Source organism: Macrosteles quadrilineatus, unplaced genomic scaffold, assembly GCF_028750875.1.
Source record: "Macrosteles quadrilineatus isolate MER2022 unplaced genomic scaffold, UCM_ALF_1.0 Scaffold_9__3_contigs__length_116548681, whole genome shotgun sequence".
In the NCBI taxonomy this organism is placed as follows: Eukaryota; Metazoa; Arthropoda; class Insecta; order Hemiptera; family Cicadellidae; genus Macrosteles; species Macrosteles quadrilineatus.
In genome coordinates this window covers 66,242,794-66,253,978 of record NW_026542602.1, presented here as the reverse complement: position 1 = coordinate 66,253,978, position 11,185 = coordinate 66,242,794, and the positions used below count along the sequence as shown (strand labels likewise).

Here is an 11,185-nt window from a genome sequence, read left to right as displayed (position 1 = left end):
GATCACTGATATTCTTCTTTGTCACTGAGACATTTATATAACTTAGAATGTTTACTGATTGTAATCACTGATTTTCATCATTGACGAAGAGGCGTGTATCACTAAGAACCATATCACTTAGAATGTTTACTGATTGTAATCACTGATTTTCATCATTGACGAAGAGGCGTATAACACTGAGAACCATATCATTGAAAACTTTAACTGATTTTATTACTGATTTTCATCATTGACACTGAGGCGTATATCACTAAAACCATATCACTGAGAATTTTCACAGATTTTTTTACTGATTTTCATCACTTACACTGAGACGTATATCACTGTGATTCACCGTTTGTTAGACAATTCTTTAATCACTGCTACATACAAACAAAAGTTTAGTAGCATACCCCACTTCACACACCTTTTCGTAATAAATATACCAATATAGATTTTTTAAATATTAATGTATAAGTTATTGAATAATCAATTCAGTTATTTTTAAATTTACATTTTACTCCTAAATTGTGTATGCTAATTGTATTGATATAAAATCCCTTAAACATACATTCCAAATAATTGTTTTCTATGAAAACTTTGTTGTATCTCAAAAAGTAAGTGAGAAACTATTAAAAAACAATTGTAGCATTTAACTTAGGAATTTATACATACGAGTAGATAGGTAGTGATGTAGTAATGTTGTAGTCATGTTTTGTTATAACATATCATCGTGCGATTCTCTAGCGTACGAAATCCGAAGGGTATTTGACACTACTAATTTTATTTATTTTGCCCACTAGCCCATTCATCTATCCTAAATTTTACACCAAATTTATCTCTCTCTTTTACTACCCTTATAATTTTTTTAGCGAATTTCCCTATAGGGAAGTAGCTATTACCGTAGGTGGCACGGTAAGACCTAGACCCGGGACCGATTTACTTTTTCATTTTGATGTCCCCAGAGGCCAAAAACACCATTCGTTAAAATTTGTATATATGTATATATATATATATATATATATATATATATATATATATATATATATATACACGTCCGTGAACGCGATAACTTGAGTAATTTTTGTCCGATTTTGATGAAATGGGCTTTTATGGGTTAAAATATAGTTTTTCTCATTTTGACCCTCAAAACACAAAATTTCCCAATTTTTCTCTAGACCGTTTTAAAGAGCTTAAAAAACAAATAATTTAGTATATCAAAGTGTTTTTGTACGGCTTATGGTCATGGAGAAAATTCAAAAAATTGTAAATTTCAAATTCATATGTTATTCTTATGGAGATTAAAATGTTGTAGTTTGCTTGTTTATGGATATATTTTGATCAAACTTGTCAAATTTATTTATTTTATACTAAGCTATCAATATTTTACTAAAATACACTTTATTAGTTTCCTTGTAGCAGCAAACCTCATTAAACCTTATGTTATTTAAATAGATTATTTAGCCTAATTTAAAATAAATTCAGACAAATGGAAATTCGCTTAGTCGGCAGGTATGCTGCGGCGAGGGTATTTTTTTTACTTTATCCACTCCTAAAATATTCAAACCCAAATACCCTTATTCCATAACCTATCCAACGCTAGGCTAAATATTCAGGAGTGGGTGGCGTAAAGGTTGGAACTCGGAAGGTAACCAAAACAAGACCAGATGAATGGATCGATCCATAGTCCCGGCATGAGGTTACGGCGGGTGGCGCGGGGAGGGGCTGCGTGTTTTGGCGGGTGTTATTGTCGCCAGCAGCAGACGACAGTGTGCGCGCGCGCCTCTTGGTGTAAGGACGGCAGGCGCACCTCCGCGGAGTTTCTTGGCAAGGTAGGATTATTTTTTATTTGGAAAATCGTTTTATTTCACACTGTTACTATAAATAAATAACTATATTGTTAAATATACTGTAGTTTTAGTATCCTGAAAGTTAATATACCACACAAACTATGAAATAATTGGTGATTATGGTATTCATGTACGATCACATCTAGATTGTAAAATTTTTATTTTTGATTACATGTATTGTATGTAATTATTACAGTTAGGCATATAGACCCCTAATTTTTATAGCCCCTTCCTAATACTTTTAGGAAGTGGCAGTCTAAGTGGTTGACGGTTGTATTGATTGTCTTATGAAATGTGACGCAAATGAATATTCTAATAAAATTGAGCTTGGAGTTGTCTCTGTTACATAGCAGAGTATTGAATAATGTTTTGTTATTGAATGTTATAATGTTTTAAGAGTATTTTAAATCACCTACGTAATTTTATAGGGTCTATTTGATTTGGGTGTTGTTTTTACTGGATTTTAACGTCTTTTTAGTATCACGTTAAATTAATTAGTAAAAAAATATAAGCTACAAATCTTTTTTGGAATAATGCTCTATAGATATTAAAAATTATGCAGCATTGACGTTTTCTTACAGTAAGAATAAATTTAAATAAATACCTACCGTATTTGTCATAACTAACAATACATTGTTAACATAATTATAATAGAGCGGAATGCAATGGATTCCTGGGTTTTCTGATAAAAAGGAAAGAGTAGGTCTCCGCATTATATTGTAAAAACAATATAAGAGAAAATATAAAACAATATAACAACGTAAACCCCAATTACATAAAACAATAAATAAAACAATATAATATTGTTATACAACAATATAATAATTATTACCACACTCTAATGGCAAATTAAAACCTATAATTCATTAAATAAATTAATAGTTGTGTATTAAACTGACCCTTCAAAAATACTAACTCATAAAAAGCGCAGTGCAAAAAAATGTACTTGTGGCTGTATTACAATCAGTATAATAATCAATACTATTTATTTTAGCTGTAACACGTCACAAATTTGAAATCATAACAACTATGCTTCATTAAAAAAAGAGCTTCTAAATTTCTATGTAGAGGTAAGGAAATAGACAATTTTACAAATAATCTAGAAAAAACATTTCATATACTTCGCTTCATGATATAACAATTAGTAGTTTAGTTTCTCGATAGTTTTTGTGTATTGTATAGTCTTTCTCTTTTTTTATACGAAAGGAAACCTGCAATATACACTTACCAATAACTTGGTAATAAGCTCAAGGGAACTTGGAGATAACAATATTTACTTTGGTCGATAAAATATTGCCTTACTTCTTCGTTGATGGAGTTTATAGCCTTACTGTAACAGAACATAATATGAAAATATACTTGGCTTAAAAATATTTATCGAGGGAAAAGTAAATTCGATACTTTATCGTCGTGTATTGCTCCTTCGGCGCAATGGGGGGGGGGGAGAATGTTTAAAGTTACTTTGCTAATTTACTGTTTCTAACAGCTGTTCTCAAATTACTATTTTATATCTTGTTTACTTTTTGTTCAGTTAAAGAAATACAGTCCACTAAGAAACATCATCTAGTTTTTTTTTCTCTATTTATCTATCTTCATCTACATTTTAATCTAAGTTTATCGATCGATATAAATTCTTTAATCATGTAATGCTTTTTAACTTTTCATCACTAAGCAGCATACCATTGTTTTAAATATAAATATTTATTTTCACACACATGTTAACAACTAAAACAATTTGGAGTATGACAATATTTATAACGTCGGTTTAGATCGTAGCCTTGATGAGTATAAACAAATGCTGTAGGTATTGAAAAGAAATAAAATTAAAACCCACATAAAATATATACAACTCAGTTAATTTGGTGTGGTTATTTATATTTTAAACCAAATTTTAAGATTTACTTGTAGATTATTTTTTTTAAGTTACCTGTTACTGGAATTGGTTTGATTTTGTTTATTTATTTGTTTTATTACAATGCTGCAAAACAGGATAAGCCCAGTTACATTGTAGCATTAATATTCGAACAACAAAATCTTGACATGCATTATAAATAATAAATATTGTAAAAGTTCCTCTTGCTAAAGAAATTATAACTATTAGTGTACGATACAGTACGTGTGATATACATGGGAGACCTAAATTATAATATCATACACTAAAACGAGTTATTTAATAAGACATGTGTTTAAAACGTGCACTCTTACTGCTTATGGGGGTGGTTTTTAAATTGCAATTCAGTAAATTTTTTATTCGGACATCTAATATAATAATTATTGAAATATGAATGGGTTAGGACTACTAATGAAATGTTGAAACGTACATACATTTCAGATAAAGTTAAGTCTGTTTATTTAAAAATCGTTGTTTCAGTTTTTGGTTTGTAAAAAATCGTAAATCCCATTAAAACATGTTAAAATCTATTTAATTTTATCAGTTGGTCACCAAACGATCAGTTGGCCAGTTTAGGATTAATTCGTATGTTTAAATAATTAATTTTAATTTGATGCAACAATAATATAAACGTGTTTACTTTCATGTAACATCTTAGGAGGGTAGCTAGATGTTTAGAGAGGTTGGGGATGTTTACACCCCATTGCGGTGTCATCTCGGAATTTATTGACAAAACGAAAACCCACGTTTTGTCAATACCATCGTTTTTTGTCCGTCTATTTCTTTTGTCTCGTGTTCAACTAAATTAATAAGTACCACTAGCATTTCTTTATGCTTTCTTAAACTTTCTTTGTTGGTTATAAAAATAAGATTAATAAACACATGTTTTAGATTAGTTCAATGATTATTTTACTAACACAAATGCACTTTAGAAGAAAATATTTTAATTTGATAAATTTTACTCAGTTAAAATGCGGAAAGTTATACAACCAAAATTAATTACTATGTATAATGAAGGGTCTCCATTAAATCTATATATAAAGCCAAAAGTTCCCATGAACTTTGAGAAAACTACAAGTCACACCCCATAAACCATCTATAGTATATGATTTTGAACGGGTGTTTTTTGCATCTAGGGACCTCAAAACGAAAAAGTAAATCCGTCCCGGGTCCAGGTCTTACCATCAGTACTACGGTAATAGTTTATTCCCTATATGGGAAATTCGCTAAAATTAACTATTTGTGACACACTAATTGATTATGACTATGTACTGCAAAGGTGCTTATTATTGTAGAAATTAGTGATAATTTATATTTAGTCTCAGAGACTGGAAGCCTTGAATAACTAACTACATGTTTAACTATTTATTTAGTATATTCAGTAACCTATACACAACCCCTAATTATTACTATATGTTTAGAGCTCCCGTCAATTGTAGCTACACGCACATGTAGGGACGCACACAGCGTCCTCCGTTAGCATTTTTCTATTAAAATTACTCATTTATACAGTCCGCTAAAATCGTATTGTTACGCGTTTTTCAATTTATTCAAATTCATTGTGTATTCAGAACTTCCAACATCATCTCTGCATTTTTTCAGTGTTATTAAATTCAGCATACTCAGTAAACTCAGTGTTTTCATTTCAAATTTCCACAAAAACTATTAACTCATTAAATTAATTTCACTACTCAGCCATCAGCGCAACCACATAACACTATATCTACCATATATTACTGTATATCTCTTACATATATCTCTTACCATGTCCTGATGTCCAACAAACGGGAATTCGGTATAATATATGATTTCTCATAAAAAAATAAAGAAAATAATAATATGAAATTACGTCCGAAATGCCTAATAGGGAAATAACGCCTTACCATCCCTACCATCCTACAATAATAGATTTTCCCTACATGGGGAACATGCAAACTGCAACAGAATCCAGTTTATATTTTTGGATGTTTATGAATCCGCATAGTTTAGACATCAACACCAATCTCAAGCGTAGAATGTGTTTGGTGAACTGGGTTTTTTGCTGGACGATTGCCCGATCAGAAATAGCGAACCTGACTCACCAAACGCTCGAACTCGCCATTACACTGGCTGATAAAGATATCAGCTGGAAGGAAGTTTCTACAAAGCGAAGTTTCTAAAATAGATCTTTCTGCTAGCGAAACCATTTGATATTCATATATTCTACGAATGTTTGGTTGCTTGTTTCGATATCATGGTGTAAAGCGATGTTTTCTGCACAGTAAGATTTAGACTTATATTGTAAGGTTTGAATTTATTTATGTAAATCTGCAATGGTCTATTTGCTTTTTAGAAGTTGCAGGATGGTGTAAACTTTAATGAGTTCGCGAATCAGCAAGATCATTGTTATGGGGTTTCAAAATGTTCAATAATATTATGTTTTTGGAATATATAATTAACGAGAGCTCGCCCCGTGGTCGAAAACTCGACCAAAAAGATGTATTGTGCTGACTTTTCTATTTCCACCCCACCCTGTAATAAAAAATGTGAGTGAAATTTCTTCCATTTGTTTTGATTTTCTGTTTATATTTTATTGTTATTTCGTCACCAACATTGCAACCCATAAGGCCCATGTTAATTTTTGTCAATTTAAAATTCATTTTTGTGCTTATTATTTAGCCTATTTTAATTTATAAAGGGATTCTGCACATCTACAGGAAAATATCTTTCATTTGGTACCAGCCGCGTGTGATTCGGTCCAGTAGTATACCTAAACCTTGCCTACAGGTATGAGTGTGGTTTTTTAAGTTTTCCTTTTTGCTTTTTCTCTGCTTTGTTAATTTTTTTTTTCTCCGCTGCATGTTTTACAGTTTTGTTTTGCAGTTTTTTATTTATTTATCTATTATGCATGGTGTGCTCTTTGGACATTTGTATGTGCTCTTTGGACATTGTTTTGTAAATCAAGAGGAATGCATCTCTGTTTTGTATTTTAGTTTAGTGTTAGTGACTTGGCCAATTGTTATAAACTGAACGGCTCAATAAATCTTGAATCTTGAATCTTGAATCTAGTATGGCCAGGCAGCTGTCATAAACTTTACAAAAGTTTTAATTATTATTTAAGATTTTACTTAGGTCTGTTATTTTGTATGTGATTATTTTTGACGACCATTATCGTTCATAGCTTGTACCAAAAGTGATATCCAACACTTCAATTCCCGTTCCCTGACTTCGCCGCGTACGGGATACTCACTCTCAAATGCTTGGCACGTGAGTTTAGTGTTTCTGGCTTTACCTCACGGATGAAACTTGAACGCGCACCACAAAATGTAACATTATCGTTCATAGCTTGTACCAAAAGTGATATCCAACACTAATTATTACCGTTCCCTGACTTCGCCGCGTACGGGATACTCGCTCTCAGCTTCGCCTCGCACGTGAGTTTAGTGTTTCTGGCTTTAACTCACGGATGAAACTTGAGCGCGCACCGCAAAATGTAACTTTCGGTACTTGCAATTAAATAATTTCATGCAATCAGTCACACTAAAACTACATAATTTTGTCTTTAGCAGTGTGTTGACCAGCAGAGTTCACTGTACGCCGATCAAGTCACAAGCATTGCAATGTAATGTTCGCTACAAAGTGTCTTATGGCGCGAGGCACGTATGTTGGCTTAGGTCAGTACTACAAAGACACAACATCGTCTATTGTTTTGTCCTGCGATTCCTGAAGCGTCGATTTAGGTGAATTTCCATAGCAAAATAAAATTCCTTAAACAATCTGAGTCTCCGGGATTGAGAAAAGTGTCCTTCAACTCAATGTTAAGGGGAAATGTTTTTGCGCTACTGCTGGGATTTCGGAACAGTTTTACACATTGTATTTCAAAACTTTTGAACTGTGTAGTACTTAGTTAATATAATATTCAAATAATGATCTGTTTAGTTCGTATCGTAAGATTAAAACAGTGTAACAAAGATGGGTATTAAACTTGATCGAGCATAAGATAAAAAATATCAGCAAACTGACACATATTTTCTCCATTAGTTTGCCAACAACCCTTATAATGGATAAGATGTAAGAGTAATATTTTATGGGTAAAATCACAAAAATTGCAGTAACTTTTGTACTGTAATTTTTCAGAATCGAGTGTTGTATCATATTGTTCAGAGTTAAAAGGACCTGTGAAAGTCCGATTGTTCCATTATTTTACACGGGTTTCATAAAAATTAACACTAAAAATCAAATATACTAAAGATTAGTTCCCTTATATAAAATTTCATTAAAATAGAACCACATGTGTCTGTACATATAAACACACTTACAGACATCACTTAGAAAACGGACATTTTCACACGAAACCCAAACGGAAAAAAATGTATAAGAGGATAAAGTTAAAGTAAAAAATAAGTAAGAATAAAAGTTAAGAGGAATGGACTGATACAACCTGTTCAGCTTTGTCGCCCACTAAAATCAGCTGTTTCTGTAGTCAGAGCCATTTTATACTGTGTAACGCCGCAAGTCCGGCCTACCAACACAGCTGTTGCACCAATGATTGAGCGTCTCCACAATGTTTATGTTTACACTGTCGTTATTACTGTTATTACCATGGCAATAGGCCGCCGGTGCGACGTTGCCACACCTACGCAGCGGCCTTATCCTACCGACTGCTATAATAGGTATAAAATTCAGAAAAAATATAACAATTTCAAGCACACGTACAGTACTTGATTGTATTAATCGGATATATTTATTGTATTAGTCCAGAATTATACTCGTCGATGTCTTAAGTCAGAAAGAATGTGTGTCCTTGTCTGTTAAAGCTTGAGGCAAATCTGCATGATGCAAGTTATTGTTTATTGATCCATAGAATAACTACTCTATAGACTCAAGTATGTGTTTGTACTAACACTTGGTATCACATAATAATACCTCAATTAGAATTGATGAGCTAAATATTACTAGTAAGAAAACTATAAGTAACAAATATCGAAACATCTCATGTACTCTAACATCCCCTAAACAAAATGCTATATAAAAAATACGTATTTTTGACATCTAAATTTATCGTTAAAATGTGTGTACAGCAAAATATACATATTACAGTACTAGTGCGTTTACATGATCAATTACTATAATTTATTTATTTATTTATTTTACCTTCCAATGGTCAAGAACCAATTTACAATATGTTGTATAAGATGACTTAACCTAACTTTAACCTATACATACAAAAGTAATTTTTGACAATGACATGCAGTAAGTAAGTACAATTTGAGCAGTATCAAAGATGTACTCAAAGTAAAACTTTAAATTTGAGATAGGGATGACAACTATGTGCGTATTAACCCAAACATGAGTGACAAATGAGTGTAGAATGGAGTGTGATGCCTTGTGTAGCTTTGTTACTGACTAGACCAGCTGTTTCATTAGCCAGGATCATTCAAGCCACAGCTGATTGATCAAGGACAGCTTAGTGCAGATTTGAACCATCAAAAAGCTACACATTTTTCTTAGGATCAAACCGGTGACCTTTTGATTACTAGGCCAGCACTATATGTGTAACTTCCCCTAAATAAATTGCACCATAAAAATACGTAATTTTAAAATTTAAATGTCTCGTTAAACTGTGTATTAAATGTATGCGATATTACCCGTGCTTCAACATTCGCGAGGGTGTATATAACCTTACATTGCATTTAATCAGCGGTAAATGATTTCCTGACTTCCTCAAAAACAAATCTGGTTTTAAACACGATTCACCTTGAGTGAAGGTACTGGAGTTACATAACACCCTGGGTCAAGTAGGGGAGAATCAACGGGGATTGGGCAATGGGCAAGTGAGCGCAATGGGCAATACAGGAAGTGCCCTGCATAGAGGTGTTTCAATCTTCAAATTCGAAACAAATCTTTGTTCAAAAATTGAGATTTGGCTACGGGTAGGATTATTTTATTCTCAATACTTTCTTATGAAATGGCGACCATACAAAGTTGGTATTTTAAGCCAAGTATGAATGGAGATGAGCGTAGGATGAGTGGTGCGATCTTGTAGTCTTGCTAGTGACAAAGGCCGACATATTCCTTAGACTCAGCTGTTAATTAATAGCCCATACATCTAATGGCAACTAAGGGACCTACAGTAATAGTGGAATCCGAACCACATTTTTGCCTTGGTATATACGAATTGGTCTAATTATCAGGATAGTACTGCGGATAGTCGTAGTACTCACTCGTGCCACAGAAAACGGTTATAGTAGTACGTTTTCTGTGCTCGTGCGGACGTTAATCCACACCAGGGAGTATCGCAACCACAGTGCATACCTATAAATATCCACAATTCGTGACCTCCTAGTACTGTAGCTGGATTACAAGACGATTCAAGTAGTGGGGTACTTTTAAAACACTAGTACACTGTTTTAGGGGATAGTAACACTATTCCGACATGAGTAAGGAAATAACTTCTCATTCCTGTGTATGAATCAATGACTTGTAGATAATGAAGTAGACGTCCCGTCTATATAAACCAGAAGTAACTATATTTACTAAGTAATAAGTTGGCTTATTCTTCATCAATAAATAATTTACATCAATGTACATGGTATTTTTCTAATTTTTATTCTAAACTTGTATTTCATCTATAGTCAAATATAAAATGTGTAATTAGTATAAAAAATACACGAGCTGATAATTTAAGTGATTTCGAGCTTTACAACAATATAATTATTTTGAAAAGCTGTGCTAATATATTTTTTTAGCGAATTTCCCATATAGGGAATAAGCTATTACCGTAGTACTTATGGTAAGAACTGGACCCGGGACCGATTTTTTTTCGTTGTGAGGTCCCTAGAGGCCAAAACACCATCCGTTCAAATTCATATAAATATATATATATATATGTCCGTTAGCGCGATAACTCGAGCAAAAATGATCCGATTTTGATGAAATTTGGTACAAACGTGTAAACCTACGTTTATTCGAACGAGTTCGCGAACCAGCATGATCGGACCATGGGAACGGGGTTTATGGGGGCTTTTATGGGGTAAAAATGGGTTTTTCCCGTTTTTGACCCAAAAAACATAAAATTTGCATTTTCTTTCCAAACAATTTTGTAGAGCTTAAAAAAAATAATTTAGTATATTGAAGCGTTATAATGCACCTAATGGTTACAGAGAAAATTCCAAAAAATTGTAAATTCAAAATTCTCATGTTATTCTTATAGAAACTTTTATAAGTCAACTGTTGTAGTTTGCTTGTTTATTAAGATATTTTACCCAAATTTGGAAAATGTTTTTATTTCTTATTAACTATTAACATTTTACATAGAAAAACACTTTTACCCTCCCTGTTGCAGCAAACCTAAGTACTCGTTAAACTAATGTTCTTTAAATAGAGAATAAATGTGATATTTTTAAGGAGACAATATAGTGTAAATCCAATCAGGCAAATGGAAATTCGATTAGTCTGCAGGTTTGCTGCGGTGGGGGTATTATTT

At 32.6% G+C, this 11,185-nt stretch overlaps 1 protein-coding gene across 1 annotated transcript in view; it reads left to right on the top strand.

The window, feature by feature from the left end:
• The first annotated feature begins 1,736 nt into the window (after positions 1–1,736).
• LOC129002434 (BTB/POZ domain-containing protein 2-like) overlaps positions 1,737–11,185 on the top strand; it is a 48,869-nt gene continuing 39,420 nt past the window's right edge. Inside the window, exon 1 of the mRNA XM_054430230.1 lies at positions 1,737–1,811. The gene's annotated coding sequence lies outside the window, so the exon portion shown is untranslated. The remainder of the gene's footprint in view (positions 1,812–11,185) is intronic.